At 46.3% G+C, this 16,273-nt stretch overlaps 1 pseudogene; it reads left to right on the top strand.

Moving 5' to 3' along the window:
- The first annotated feature begins 5,426 nt into the window (after positions 1-5,426).
- LOC101322735 (uncharacterized) lies at positions 5,427-8,248 on the top strand (annotated as a pseudogene).
- The last annotated feature ends 8,025 nt before the right edge of the window (positions 8,249-16,273 follow it).

A 16,273-nucleotide genomic window follows, 5' to 3' on the forward strand; every position in this document is an offset into this window, starting at 1 on the left:
ATGGCCTTATGTTGAGTCCTGGGTATGGACGAAGATCATTGTTAAGAATATCAGTTATTGGGCTTCCCTGGCAGTCCAGTGGTTAAGCCTCCACACTTCCCTTGCAAGGGGGCACAGGTTTGATCTCTGGTTGGGGAACTAAGGTCCCCCATGCTGCATGGCACAGCCAAAGGGAAAAGAAGCAAAGGAATATCAGTTATCATCTTCCGAGTTCTTCCGGTGTGGCGAGGATCGTGCTGAGTGTTTTCACATCGATTACCTCTTCCAATCCTCCCAGCAATCCTTCAGGTGGTATTATAATTCACCTTGTATTTCTTATGAGGAAAGCATGGCCTAGAGAAGTTCAGTTACTGGACTGAGATCTTACAGCTATCGGACGACAGGGAAGGTGACAAAGCTGAGATTCCAGCCATGGCAGAATAGGCCCAGGGTCTGGACTACTAACCACCACATCCTATTGTTCCTTAGGATGTCTCAAAGTGTATTTTTTAGCAGGTAGAAAAGATACGAACCAATAACTGCTGCCTTAGAAGGTGCCGCTCTGAAGAGTGGGGCAAGGCCTTGGCTTTTGTTAAATTTCACTTATAAAATTGATTTATTTGAGGAATGAAAGAACAGAGGTTGTCGCATAAACAGTTGGTGCCGTGAGAACCCAAGGACGACTTTGCCTATGTGACATGCCTATAAGGCATGTCAAGGTTTCAGGATTCAACGGGATGGTCTGTAAAGTTTACAAAGCTGGAGCCAGAGGGGTGAGGACAGTGGACGAACACAGAAGCACTGTAAAGTATCGCCAGTCTCAAGTGCCCATCGCCTTTGATTCTAACAGACATATATTTGCTTTAGAAGAAATTTTAATTCTAGTGAATGTAAGTTACTCAGTCCTATGGAAATATTTTTAAAAGCGGAACTGGGGTCAGGACTAAAATAAGAAACGATGGAAGCATAAAATAAATTTCTACAACTACATCCAAATATATCAATGATCACGGTAAATGTAAGTCTCTTAAATTCCCATCAAAATAATAGATTTTCAGAACAGGTCAAAATACCAAGTCAAGCTATATGCTGATTATAAGACATATGCTTAAACAACTGGGCACAGAAAGGCTGAAAACATAGGCATTAAAGAAGACTAGAAAAATAATAAAAGAAAATAGATGTTATAATACTAACATCAGACAAAAGAACACTAAAGATGAGAATCACTAACATTAAAAGGGACAAATATATTTTGTCCTTTCTGTTACGTTCAAGTCACAAAGAAGATAGAACAATTATCAATTGTAATGCGTTAACACTGCGGCCTCTATATGCATAAAATAAAAACTGATAGAAATAAAAAGAGAAATGTTTTCCAGATAACTTTTGGGTTAAATAAAAAATAAATAAAGTAATAATGACAATATAAATGGAAAAATTATTCAGAAGTGAATGACAGTGAAAGCGCTCTATGTACCAAAACCCATGGGATGCAGCGAGAGTGGACTCAGCTCAAAAGAAGTCACCTTGCCATTTCCTGAGCCTTCAGGCTCTTTACACCAGCACTGCACCATTTGCTGCAGTGGCCACTGTCCACATGTGGCTAGTTAAATGTCAATCTATTACAATGAAAAAGTCGCTTCCCTAGTTGCACTGACCACATTTCAAGTTCTCAGTAGCCACAAGTGGCTAGAAGTTACCATAGTGGACAGCACAGATTTTAGGAACTGCTCATCCTTGCAGAATGTTCTGCTTGGCCGTGCTTCTCCAGAGTTTGCCAGGGAAGTTCCAGTATGTCAACTTTGCCGACTGTAGGCCGCCATTGAGCCCAGGTTTCAATTGGCCAAACTAGCCAAGTATCGATATTTATACCATTCCCAGATGCTCAAGCCACGTATTAACCCTAGAATCTCAGGAGAGTCAACTCATATGGATAAATGAGGCCCAATCAACTCTTCAGTTTCATTCTACATAGTCAAACACCTTTAGAATTCATTCACACCCACGTTCCCCATACTCTTGCCAATGCCGATGGGTGAGGTCTTGTTACACTTTTGGTGGGTCGATTCCCTCTCTCACCTCAGGGCAGGTCTTGTACCCCTTGTCTGGGCTGTGCTGGGATCTACTCTTGGTAGGGACATGCAGGTATTAAGAGTGGTGGGAGTAGGGCCTACAAAGACTGGCATCCCCTGGTGATGGGACCATCCCGGGTGCAGTCACTGAAAGGTGTTTATGCAGAGGAAGACATTTTCTCTCAAGTGGGAAGACGGGTTTCCTCCATCAGAAAGAGAGGTCCTATGGAATTGGGGAGTTCAAACCTCAGCCTCCCCCGTTTCCCCATTCCAGATCTCAAGGTCCCATGCCTTCCTCCACAGGAGCCCTTGTCTTAGCGTTAGAGACTGGGGGAGCAGGCCTTTAATTGGCCCTGCCACTCTACAACACACCCAGTACAGCACTGGGTCCTTAGCCATGTTGGCCCTGCAACGGTAAGAACGGACAGATTCCTTTCAAGTTGGTATAAAGGCTTTTGAAAGTACTTGACACTAGAAGCTTCCCTGAGTTTCTGGCAGTTTTCTAAGACATACCCAGGGATGATTCTGACCAACCTTGAACCTCCCCAGGAACACCTCCTGTCAATGAACTATTCTAATCTGCACTCGACTCATCATTCAGCATGACATTCTCTCATTAGTGTGTAATTTGAATATTTCCTGTGCGTGTCTGAGTCTACTACACCTTTAACTATATCGTAAGCTTTGTGAGGGCAAGATTATCTCACAACATTTAGTAAATTCATATGTACTGAATTCCTGAAGGCATTCTGGCTCATCCTGGCATTTCATGCCAGACAAGTGGCAGTGGCTGTGCCTGGGGCCCCTCAAGAACGTGGGGTGGTGGTCAGGGAGACAGGTCTGAGGGGGAGTCTCGCCGTGGAGCAGCCAGGCCATGAAGGACGTCCGTGGGCTCCTGTGGTCAAGCTGAGTTTTCCTCAGGAAACTCTTTTGAGGCACTCGGTGTCCACAGACTCTGGAGCTGTCTGCCAGCTCTGCTAGTCATTCACCATCTTTGGCTTCCTTCTGGTGACTGGTGGGCCGTGTCTGGTTTGGGATGGGTGATTCCTATCTTCAAAGTCTTGGTCAGGAGGTTCCTATTTTAATGAACACCATGCAGCCTTGGTGCCTGGCCAAGGTGGGGGCCAGAGCAACCCGGACGGGACCTGAAGTGGGGCCCCCTGTCCTCATGCATGCCACTTGCAAACTCACACTGCTGTGGGCTCAGTGCTGCTGTTCTGTCTCCTCCTCCGGCCACTGGCAATCAGCTGCCGGAAATGGCCAAGAGGTGGAGAGAAATGTGGTCAGGAGATGACCGGTGTCTGCTTGCCCCTCAGTGTCCACTCTGTCCCTTAGATCTATAGCTCTGAAGTGCTGGACATATCATTAGGAGCGACCTAAAACAGCCTCTTTTGACACCTGCAGTCCAATCTAGGTAGAACTGGGCTACCCAGAAACGTGCACTGGCTCTGTGCTGATGGTGAGTACTCAGCGGAGCAATGGCCTTTGCTGCACAGAGGGCCACTTCCGCTCCCAGCAGCTCAACAGCTCCCCAGAGCGCGGGCAAGAACGAAAGAGAATACTGGAGATTTCTCCTCCCTGGTTCACTCATCACAGTGTCACGTGCATGGCTTCCCTTTGTACCTCCTCTCCCTGAGCATTTAGCTTTTTGAAGTTTTCTGGGTGTTTTGATCACTAGTTAATAAGGAAATACTGTGGGGTTACACAATTACTCCCTTCTAGGCAACAACCCCATGCTTCCCTCCCTCCTTCTCTCTCTCCCTCCTTCTCTCTCTCCCTCCTTCTCTCTCTCCCTCCTTCTCTCCCTCCCTGCTTCTCTCTCTCCCTCCTTCTCTCTCTCCCTCCTTCTCTCTCTCCCTCCTTCTCTCTCCCTGCTTCTCTCTCTCCCTCCTTATCTCTCTCCCTGCTTCTCTCTCTCCCTGCTTCTCTCTCTCCTTCTCTCTCTCCCTCCTTCTCTCTCTCCCTCCTTCTCTCTCTCCCTGCTTCTCTCTCTCCTTCCTTCTCTCTCTCCCATCATTCAAATGATGTTACATCATTTGCAAATATTTTCTCCCATTCTGTAAGTTGTCTTCTCATTTTTTCTTTTTTTATGGTTTCCTTTGCTGTGCAAAAGCTTATAAGTTTGATAAGGTCCCATTTGTTTATTTTTATTTCTATTGCCTTGGGGGACTGACCTAAGAAAACATTGGTATGATTTATGCCAGAGAATGTTTTGCCTATGCTCTCTTCTGGGAGTTTTATGGTGTCATGTCTTACTTAACATGTGTTTAGTTCTCACACTGCATGTTTCTGTTTCTGGAGTCTCTATTACATCATACTATGTTAATTTATGGGCATATGATACTTGCTTGCTCCTACACCACAGTTTTAATTATTGAATATGTATAATGTATTATGAAAATTGGTAAAGCAATTTATTCCTCATTTTTTCTTCTGGGAAAAAAAAAGAGAAAAAGACCTGGGTTCTTCTCTAAATGTCTTTCCCAGATATATTTTAGAATGGGTTTGCTGAATTCCATTAAAATTATGTGGACAATTTTTTTTTTTGGATTGGGAGTGCATTTAATTTAAATATGTTTCTATAAATTCAGGTATGTTACCCAAAAGATATGTTTTATGAGGTATTATGTTGGTAGAAATTCATTAATTATCAGAGATTTGCCTAGCAGTTTAGAACTGGAGCACAAATAACTTGCTAAGAGCAAGGAGGAAGTGTTTTCTGAGTTATTTCATCATTTTCCATGGCTGTATTAAAAAATGGCGATAAAAAAGTGGTATCCCAGAAGAAAAATAATAGGAAAGAGCCAAGTAACTAAGTGTAACAGGAGAAACAAGAAGGATTTGAAACACTCTGACCTGTACCGAGAAAGGTAAGCTCCAGCCGGGAACGTGGAGGCTTCTTAGCCTCTCCACACCCTGGGGAACCTGGGGATAGAGACAGAAAGTATGATGTATACATACTGTTTAGGAGGATAAGGGATATTCTCACTGTTCTACTCATGCACACTGGGTCTCCTTGCTGCCCACTTTTTACCCATTTTGTTGTCTGATTAATCACCCCGTTCTCTGCAGAGAAGTCAGTGGAAGCCAGATGACAGAAGCAGGGGCTTGAGGCCAAGCCTACCAGCTTAATCCCTGTCCTATCCCTGACCAGCCATGAGTCTTTGGGCAAATTAACCTGTTGGAGTCTCAGTTATGGAGATTTCTGGAAAACCAAGAGGGCGTACCTTACGTAGAGATATTAAGCAACGATATACAGAGAAACTCTCTCAAAGTCAGTGGCGTGTTTTTACACACAGAACAGAAAGAGAGTGGACCCGCTGCTTAGATAATTCAGACTTTAGACCATTGATGCCTCCCTGAGAGTTCACAGGGCAATCAGACATTACATTGAGGAGAGACAGGAAAGGGAGGCGCTAGAAGCAAAGGAGACTTTATTAAGTATCAACTGTGTAGAGGACATTATATTCTTCTGGAACTTGCAGAGCAAATTAGGTAGCTAGGATATGACAAAGTCTCTGCTCCCTTTTTTTTTTTTTCTGGCCATGTCCTGTGGCATGCAGGAGTTCCCTGACCAGGGATCGAACCCATGGCCCCTGCAGTGGAAGTGCAGAGTCTTAACCACTGGACCGCCAGGGAAGTCCCACAAAGTCCCTGCTCTTAAGCAGCCTCCCTTTTAGTTGCTGAGGCAAAACCTCCCCCCAAAAAACAATGTGAGAAACAGGACAAGGCAGAATCCATCTGTCTAACAAAGGAGAGAAGAGCAAAACTCAGGAGGTCTCCACCCGCCTTCTCCCTGAGGGCTCCTCAAGTTTGGGGCCGTATATACAGAGCTAACTTCTACCTACTTTTATCATCTCCCTCTGGCCACTGCTCCCGGGCAGAATGGAAAGTTGTGGACACGAGCCTACACGTCTGGTGAACTGGTTCTCACTGTTCCCTTCCATTCTAGCACACTGGGAACTAACTGCCTTCTGCCAAAGGAGGAAGGTAAACATTTCCCAGTGTGCACCTGCGAGAATGTGTGCACTCCTGACGTCTGTTTGGGCCTTTGAGATGCTTCTGGTTACACTTGTCCCTCTCTCCCATGGCCTGCTTTCTTCTGCTCCTGTCCAGTGCTTAGAGGAGAGGCGGACAGGTCCACAAACACGGAGACTATCCAGAAAAGGCCTGGGTTCCTCACAAACATTTGCACATCGTTTAAGATCCCTTACTCATATGTTTGGTCATATATTGAAAGCATGAAACCGTATAAACATTGGGGAGTGTGCTCACATTATACATACTGAGCATCTATCCAGCCTCTTCATTTTTCTGTAACAGACACATTTGGGGGAGCACCTAGAAAGCCCCTCACCTGCCCCTAAATCTCTCTCCACTGGACAGTAGATGAACCTGAAAAACTAGCTTTTGAGATTAATTTTGGGATGTCAGGGTATCATTTCTTATTAATATCAAGATATGTTGTTGAATATTACATATTCAACATATCTGCATATGTATTGAGTATGAATTAGCTCATCAACTTTATTCTCTAATTATCTGCTGTGTGTCTAACACACAATAGGGGCTCCCCGCTCCCTAATCATGACGCCCGAGCAGCGCGGGCCTCAGTGGCTGAGGAGAGGGGGAGGAGGTCGCGGCGGCGGGAAGATGCTGCACTTTGGCGTAAATTGCAATCGATTAGGGATCGTTTCTCGGACTCAAGTTAGAAGGGAGAGTTCAGATAAGTGAGGCCGCCATTGCTGCTTTGAACACCTCAGAAGGGGAGAATGGATTTATCAGGAGTGAAAAAGAAGAGCTTGCTAGGAGTCAAAGAAAATAATACAAAGTCCAGCACTGGGGTCCTCCTACCAAACGCAAAGACCTCTCTGATGGGAAGTCCAAGGATCGCTCTAAAGATAAGGGGGCCGCCAAGGAGTCCAGCGAGAAGAATCGTGGCAGGGATGAAACTCCAAAGAGGCGCAGCGCTTCCAGTGATAGCAGCAGCACCAGCTCTCGGTCCAGCTCGACCTGCAGCTCGGGCTCGAGCACCAGCACGGGCTCCAGCTCATCTTCAGCATCGAGCCGCTCAGGAAGTTCCAGCACATCCCGCAGCTCCAGCTCCAGCAGCTCCCCTGGCTCTCCGAGTCCTTCTCGGCGCAGGCAGGACAACGGCGGCATTCCCGCTCCAAATCCAAACCACCCAGAAGATATAAAAAGGAAAGGAAAAGGCGGAGCCCTTCCCCTAAACCCACCACAGGGCACATTGGAAGGCTCACCAGGAATGTGACCAAGGATCATATCCTGGAGATATTCTCCACCTATGGGAAAATTTAAATGATTGACGTGCCTGTAGAAAGGATGCACCCCCGTGGAGTCTGAGAATCCAGATGAGGCCGAGAAGGCGCTGAAGCACGTGGAGGGAGGACACATCGATGGCCAGGAGATCACTGCCACCGCTGTGGTGGCTCCCTGGCCTCGGCCGCCCCGCCCCCCGGCGATTCAGCCGTCCCTGGAGAATGCCGCCACCGCCTCCCATGTGGCGCAGGTCCCCCCCACGGATGAGGAGGAGGTCGCGTTCCCCTCAGCACAGGTCCCCGGGGCGCCGGCGCCACAGGAGCCGCTCCAGCTTCAACTCCTCCGTATAAGCAGGGCCACGGAAGCTCTGCCCTGTGACTTGTATCCCATCCAACTCACTTCTGTCACTTTTCTAGCCGAAGGAGGATCGGTAGGAAAGAAATCCCTCATTCAGGGTCAGGCTTCGGAGGTGAAGGCAGTAATTGCTACGTTTCCCCTGGCGGCAGATTTCCGGCTGCAGGGGCGTTGTTGGTTTGGGGGTCACGCTTATAAAGATGCCCTCCAGTTTTCTGGCTAGAAAGCTTCCACATTTCTAGTTCCTGAGAGGCAGTTTAGTGGCAAAGTCAGCAGGGATGAGCAGGGGGCTCCAGGAGGTGGTACAGCCCCAGCCTGGGAGCATGTTTTCCCCTTCCACAGATGACCTGGGGCCGATCTGGTGGCCTGCTCGTGCCCTAACCTGCTGGCCTGCAGGGTCCCACAGGAAAGGGTGTGCTTTCACGCAACTGCCGTTCCTGTTAGCCTGGCCCTGCGCCCCTGTTTGAGTCCTCTTCTGACCTCAAGGGCCAAATACCCGAAATGGTTCTTTTCATGTGTACTCATGTGCGTACACACACACACACACACACACACACACACGCACATCTCCCTTTCTCTCTGAAACTGGTAAGTTGAGAGCCAGCTCTGTCGGGTCATCACAGAACTGCCCCCTCACCCCCCCCGCCCCCCCCGGCCCCCCCCCCCCCCCCGTTGTGTCGGTATTCATGGTGGTCGTGTCGGTTACCTTGGCAATGTGTTCATTGCTTTTTTGGCTTTTATTGTACAGTCAGTACTATACATTTTCTCTGTTTTCAGTTTTGTAACTTTGTAGCATTTTAGATAATATTGTGTTTGTACTTTGTTGTGTAGAGAAAAGAATTGTGTTGAATAAACCTAGGATTAGAGTGCAAAAAAATAAAATAAAACATACACAGGTAGAAAGAGTTCTAGGCACTAGGTGACTTTCAGTTGCATTTGCAGGACTGTATTCAAGGCAAGAGTCTACATGTAAAGGGGATGGTGAAGAACAAGGTACAGGGAATGTGAGACATGCCCTGGGAACACCAGTGGTTCTGGATTTATTGTAAGAGGTACATGGAACCAAAGTTTCTCTGGGAGGGAGGGATAGGAGTGCTTAGAGGAGAGGAAGGCCATTATTCAACATGAATGATGCTGACCTCACAGTCTTCTGCATAATCATCTGTCCTTACCGTGTAAGCAAGGCTGTGGGGCAGAGAGGCAGCACTCATGTGCTGACAGCGCCCCTAGTGGAGAGGAGGAGAGTTTGCACCCAGGTCACAGCACTGCCTGTGAACCCTCAGTCTCAGCCCTCAGCTTCTCCGTTTCCTATAACTCTTTAATATCAGAAAGTCCAATCTGTCCATGCCCTTGAGGATGAAGGTCATTTTCTTGACTGTGGGACAGTGGGGATTTCAGTGTGAAAATGCTGTGGGAGAGAGAGCTTAAGATTGCTTTACGGAAGGGCTTACCTTCCTTATTCCATGTTAACTTCAACTTTCTTTTCTTTTTCTTGTGCAAGTGTGGCATAGATTGGCCAGCAATTCACCATATTCATTTCCTTTTCCTCTGTATGCTGATAAACTACATTTTCCACCTACCTTGCAGGTGGATGCAGCCTGGCAACTGGGTTCTGGCCAATGGATTGTGAATGGAAGCGACATATATTACTTTCCGGTCACATCCATAAAATCCTGTCTCGCACACTCTTCCATGCTATTTTCCTTTCCTCTGGATTTATACAGAATATCACAGCTTACTTGAAAGTCATATGTTGCTGAGGATGGAGGAGCTGCAAGATGAAAAGGAAAGATTTCCTGGATTACACCTTTTAGGAGGCCTGTACATTGTTCAGGAACACTCATTTTGGACTACATGTGGTCAAGAAACAAACTTTTTTGATTAAGCCATGGAAAGTTTTCACATTGTTTGTTATAGCAGCTAGTTTACCTGAGCTAAGGCAAAACTAATATGGAGCCTTTAGAGGAAAATTTGGAAAAATCTGTAAGCAAAAAATGAGAGAAAAAATAAGCACCTGCAATTCTAAACCTGATGATAACCACTGTTAATATTTTGCTGTAGAATCCTAGCTTTTAAGAAAGCAGGGTGGTGAAATGGGGTAAAAGAATGACTGGAAATAGAGAGACCAGGAATCTGGTCACCATTTCCCCCTAAATAGCAGAGCTTTGGTTTCTCTATGAAAAAAAAGAAAGAGCTTTGTCACCTGTCTTGTCTAAGGATGGGCGTTGTGGGGTGGGGGGTTGGAAAGCACAGAAGTGAAAAGAAGAGGGAGGGAGAGAGAGAAGGAGGGAGAGAGAGAAGGAAGGAGAGAGAGAAGGAGGGAGAGAGAGAAAGAGGGAGGGAAGCATGGGGTTGTTGCCTAGAAGGGAGTGATTGTGTAACCCCACAGTATTTCCTTATTAACTAGTGATCAAAACACCCAGAAAACTTCAAAAAGCTAAATGCTCAGGGAGAGGAGGTACAAAGGGAAGCCATGCACGTGACACTGTGATGAGTGAACCAGGGAGGAGAAATCTCCAGTATTCTCTTTCGTTCTTGCCCGCGCTCTGGGGAGCTGTTGAGCTGCTGGGAGCGGAAGTGGCCCTCTGTGCAGCAAAGGCCATTGCTCCGCTGAGTACTCACCATCAGCACAGAGCCAGTGCACGTTTCTGGGTAGCCCAGTTCTACCTAGATTGGACTGCAGGTGTCAAAAGAGGCTGTTTTAGGTCGCTCCTAATGATATGTCCAGCACTTCAGAGCTATAGATCTAAGGGACAGAGTGGACACTGAGGGGCAAGCAGACACCGGTCATCTCCTGACCACATTTCTCTCCACCTCTTGGCCATTTCCGGCAGCTGATTGCCAGTGGCCGGAGGAGGAGACAGAACAGCAGCACTGAGCCCACAGCAGTGTGAGTTTGCAAGTGGCATGCATGAGGACAGGGGGCCCCACTTCAGGTCCCGTCCGGGTTGCTCTGGCCCCCACCTTGGCCAGGCACCAAGGCTGCATGGTGTTCATTAAAATAGGAACCTCCTGACCAAGACTTTGAAGATAGGAATCACCCATCCCAAACCAGACACGGCCCACCAGTCACCAGAAGGAAGCCAAAGATGGTGAATGACTAGCAGAGCTGGCAGACAGCTCCAGAGTCTGTGGACACCGAGTGCCTCAAAAGAGTTTCCTGAGGAAAACTCAGCTTGACCACAGGAGCCCACGGACGTCCTTCATGGCCTGGCTGCTCCACGGCGAGACTCCCCCTCAGACCTGTCTCCCTGACCACCACCCCACGTTCTTGAGGGGCCCCAGGCACAGCCACTGCCACTTGTCTGGCATGAAATGCCAGGATGAGCCAGAATGCCTTCAGGAATTCAGTACATATGAATTTACTAAATGTTGTGAGATAATCTTGCCCTCACAAAGCTTACGATATAGTTAAAGGTGTAGTAGACTCAGACACGCACAGGAAATATTCAAATTACACACTAATGAGAGAATGTCATGCTGAATGATGAGTCGAGTGCAGATTAGAATAGTTCATTGACAGGAGGTGTTCCTGGGGAGGTTCAAGGTTGGTCAGAATCATCCCTGGGTATGTCTTAGAAAACTGCCAGAAACTCAGGGAAGCTTCTAGTGTCAAGTACTTTCAAAAGCCTTTATACCAACTTGAAAGGAATCTGTCCGTTCTTACCGTTGCAGGGCCAACATGGCTAAGGACCCAGTGCTGTACTGGGTGTGTTGTAGAGTGGCAGGGCCAATTAAAGGCCTGCTCCCCCAGTCTCTAACGCTAAGACAAGGGCTCCTGTGGAGGAAGGCATGGGACCTTGAGATCTGGAATGGGGAAACGGGGGAGGCTGAGGTTTGAACTCCCCAATTCCATAGGACCTCTCTTTCTGATGGAGGAAACCCGTCTTCCCACTTGAGAGAAAATGTCTTCCTCTGCATAAACACCTTTCAGTGACTGCACCCGGGATGGTCCCATCACCAGGGGATGCCAGTCTTTGTAGGCCCTACTCCCACCACTCTTAATACCTGCATGTCCCTACCAAGAGTAGATCCCAGCACAGCCCAGACAAGGGGTACAAGACCTGCCCTGAGGTGAGAGAGGGAATCGACCCACCAAAAGTGTAACAAGACCTCACCCATCGGCATTGGCAAGAGTATGGGGAACGTGGGTGTGAATGAATTCTAAAGGTGTTTGACTATGTAGAATGAAACTGAAGAGTTGATTGGGCCTCATTTATCCATATGAGTTGACTCTCCTGAGATTCTAGGGTTAATACGTGGCTTGAGCATCTGGGAATGGTATAAATATCGATACTTGGCTAGTTTGGCCAATTGAAACCTGGGCTCAATGGCGGCCTACAGTCGGCAAAGTTGACATACTGGAACTTCCCTGGCAAACTCTGGAGAAGCACGGCCAAGCAGAACATTCTGCAAGGATGAGCAGTTCCTAAAATCTGTGCTGTCCACTATGGTAACTTCTAGCCACTTGTGGCTACTGAGAACTTGAAATGTGGTCAGTGCAACTAGGGAAGCGACTTTTTCATTGTAATAGATTGACATTTAACTAGCCACATGTGGACAGTGGCCACTGCAGCAAATGGTGCAGTGCTGGTGTAAAGAGCCTGAAGGCTCAGGAAATGGCAAGGTGACTTCTTTTGAGCTGAGTCCACTCTCGCTGCATCCCATGGGTTTTGGTACATAGAGCGCTTTCACTGTCATTCACTTCTGAATAATTTTTCCATTTATATTGTCATTATTACTTTATTTATTTTCTATTTAACCCAAAAGTTATCTGGAAAACATTTCTCTTTTTATTTCTATCAGTTTTATTTTATGCATATAGAGGCTGCAGTGTTAACGCATTACAATTGATAATTGTTCTATCTTCTTTGTACTTGAAGGTGACAGAAAGGACAAAATATATTTGTCCCTTTTAATGTTAGTGATTCTCATCTTTAGTGTTCTTTTTTCAGATGTTAGTATTATAACATCTATTTTCTTTTATTATTTTTCTAGTCTTCTTTAATGCCTATGTTTTCAGCCTTTCTGTGCCCAGTTGTTTAAGCATATGTCTTATAATCAGCATATAGCTTGACTTTGTATTTTAACCTGTTCTGAAAAGCTATTATTTAAGATACTTACATTTACTGTGATCATTGATATATTTGGACTTATTTGTAGAGTTTTATTTTATGCTTGCATTGTTTCTTATTTTAGTCCTGACCCCAGTTCCACTTTTAAAAATATTTCCATAGGACTGAGTAACTTACATTCACTAGAATTAAAATTTCTTCTAAAGCAAATATATGTCTGTTAGAATCAAAGGCGATGGGCACTTGAGAATGGCGATACTTTACTGTGCTTCTGTGTTCGTCCACTGTCCTCACCCCTCTGGCTCCAGCTTTGTAAACTTTACAGACCATCCCGTTGAATCCTGAAACCTTGACATGCCTTATAGGCAGGTCACATAGGCAAAGTCGTCCTTGGGTTCTCACGGCACCAACTGTTTATGCGACAACCTCTGTTCTTTCATTCCTCAAATAAATCAATTTTATAAGTGAAATTTAACAAAAGCCAAGGCCTTACCCCACTCTTCAGAGCGGCACCTTCTAAGGCAGCAGTTATTGGTTCGTATCTTTTCTACCTGCTAAAAAATACACTTTGAGACATCCTAAGGAACAATAGGATGTGGTGGTTAGTAGTCCAGACCCTGGGCCTATTCTGCCATGGCTGGAATCTCAGCTCTGTCACCTTCCCTGTCGTCCGATAGCTGTAAGAACTCAGTCCAGTAACTGACCTTCTCTAGGCCATGCTTTCCTCATAAGAAATACAAGGTCAATTATAATACCACCTGGAGGATTGCTGGGAGGATTGGAAGAGGTAATCGATGTGAAAACACTCAGCACGATCCCCATCACACCGGAAGAACTCGGAAGATGGTAACTGATATTCCTTTGCTTCTTTTCCCTTTGGCTGCGCCATGCGGCATGGGGGACCTTAGTTCCCCAACCAGAGATCAAACCTGTGCCCCCTTGCAAGGGAAGTGTGGAGGCTTAACCACTGGACTGCCAGGGAAGCCCCAATAACTGATATTCTTAACAATGATCTTTGTCCATACCCAGGACTCAACATAAGGCCATTTTCACACAAATCGACATTTTCTTAATCCCTCCCAGAAGGAGAGCTGTGGAACTTCTTGAAGACTCTTGACATCTCTATGAAGAGATGTAATCTACTTCTCCTGCTATTCTTAGCATCCCAAAGCTGACTGAAGATCTATATCCATGAACAGAGGGTCCAGGGTGTAAACAGGTGCTCCATGCACTGGCCTCGTACTGAAAACCTCTGCCATCTTTGTACGTTTTGTCTGCAGTTGCTGTATTAAGGAGACCTGGCCTGAACGAAGTATTCAGTCCTGGATCTTTTCATGTCGCAAATTAACTTTAATGAGCAAACAGGGAAAGATCAAGAGGGTTGCGACTGGGACTTAGGGGAAACTTTGAAGCAGAAGCCAGGAAGGGGTAGATGCCCTCTGGAATTGGGCCAGCGTTTGCTTTTGATGACAGCGAACCCTCAGATCTTCTTCATCTGAGCTGAAAACAAGGGGCTCTGGGACCAGAATACCTGAGATTTCACCTTTTACAATGCCTCTGTGTTCCTCATTCAACAAACACGTGTTGAATACCTACTATGAGCAAGAAACTTGCTCTAATGCTTTTATTATATGCTTTGGGTAATACCAAGGTGAATAAGACACTGTCGCAGCCCACAGGCTTTTTTCTTCTAGTAGAGGAACTAAGGTGTACACAAATGGCCACGTTGGGGGCAGGAGTGGGGGACTGTGACATGTAAAACGTACAAAGTTCCATCTGATGGACGAAGAAGCCGTTGCTTCCACCTTGGGAGGAACCAAGACTGCTGTATGCAGGTAATTAGATGGGAGCTGCCCCTTTAAGAAGAGTGGGATCTGGACCAGTAGAGATGAGCAGTGGTCTTTCAGGTGGAGTACACAGGGTGAGCGCCAGCAGGGCAGTCCAGGGAAGGTTCTGGAAACAGCAAATTGTACCTCCCCTGTTTCTTCTATCTGTGTTTTCATGGGACAGTTTTCAGCAACTGAGCCTCGGTTTCCCCATGGGGCTACTTCTGTATACTCCTCAGAATAATTGTAAAGATTAAATGGCTTAAAACAGGCAAGTGTGTAGATCGTTATATGTGCCTGAATAATGATAGTAGTGTCCCTCATGCCTGTTTCTGTTTCTCCCCTTCATTGCAGTCCCTAAGCTGGTGAGAAGCAGATTCCCAGGAATTTCTACTGGGACATGGAATTTGGGGGCAAAAAAGGGAGGGATCGGCAGGTCAATACTGAGGGTTAACTGAGGAGGTTTAGGATTTCCACAGGCAGTCCCCAGCAGAGGTAGTTCCTCCCTGTCATCAAAGGGCCCTCGGGTCCAGGACTGAACTGTTCCCATCCTGTTACAAACCGCAGGATGGCATGAGCATCTTTTCCAAGTGTCTTCTCACATGTGCATCACCAAAGAGATCTTCTTTCAAAGACATTTCCTTCACTGCTTTCCCAGTCTTCTGTTTGAAGACATTTCCAGAAAGGAGCTTAAGAATTCATCAGCCGCTCTGTTCCTAGCAGAGTGAGTCTTCTGGACTCGTCTCAAGTGTCATACACCTCGTTTGGAGCTATATCTTGTCATTTTGAATTTTTGGTATTCAAGTCAACAAATGCTTGAAATAAGATCTTCACTGTAACTCACTCTTTTGTCTCTAAGTTTCAGCAGAGGCTTCAATGGTTAGTAATACAACCGTTGATGTGAAATCCTGCTGTCATTCCAAGGGGAGGTGCTGGAGCCCCTATGCAAGACTTTCTAAGGGAGGCTTGGAGTCACGCTGCTGGCTTTTGTCCATCACGCAGCCCATGTAAGAAGTTGAGGTTGACAAGAGATTGGAAAGTGGTGATTTCTTTACAGAGGATGTCAGTGAGAAATCATAAATTGCTTCCAGCTTGCTCCCTGACATGTTGAGCTCATTCAGCCAAGTAGAGGCTGTGCTATAACCACACGTGTTAGGAGTCGGGGAGTCACAAAGGTGAATAGGCCCAATACCTGCAACCTAGGAGCTGCTAAGGAGCAGTAACACCTTTAATAACACTCACACCCTGAGAAGCCTGACAGTACCATTCCAAAGCAGTATAGGGATGGGAAAGACATTCCATCATAGGACCTGGAGTCTCTGTAGCAGGGGATCTGGGTCAGGGCAAATGGCAAGGGTGGGGCAAAGGCATGTAAAACAGACAGAACTGCTTGAGACAATCCAGGTGTACAACAAAGCACAGGAATGCTTGCCGATCAAGATCATACAGGCTGTAACTGTGACAATGGGAATGAAAAATGTGGTATGTTTTAAAGATAAACAGCAAGAAACACATCCTACAGTCCTTTACAGTTTGCAGAGCTTTGGGGGATAACTTACTAAGTTTGACAATCACCGCAACCCATGGGATCAGCAGGGAATGTACTTGTTCGATAAATGAAATAACTGTAGGTCACTGTTCTTATCTTACCCAGTAGTACAGAGCTAGCCAACGATATAACTAG

The sequence above is a fragment of the Tursiops truncatus genome, chromosome 1 (genome assembly GCF_011762595.2).
Source record: "Tursiops truncatus isolate mTurTru1 chromosome 1, mTurTru1.mat.Y, whole genome shotgun sequence".
NCBI lineage: Eukaryota > Metazoa > Chordata > Mammalia > Artiodactyla > Delphinidae > Tursiops > Tursiops truncatus.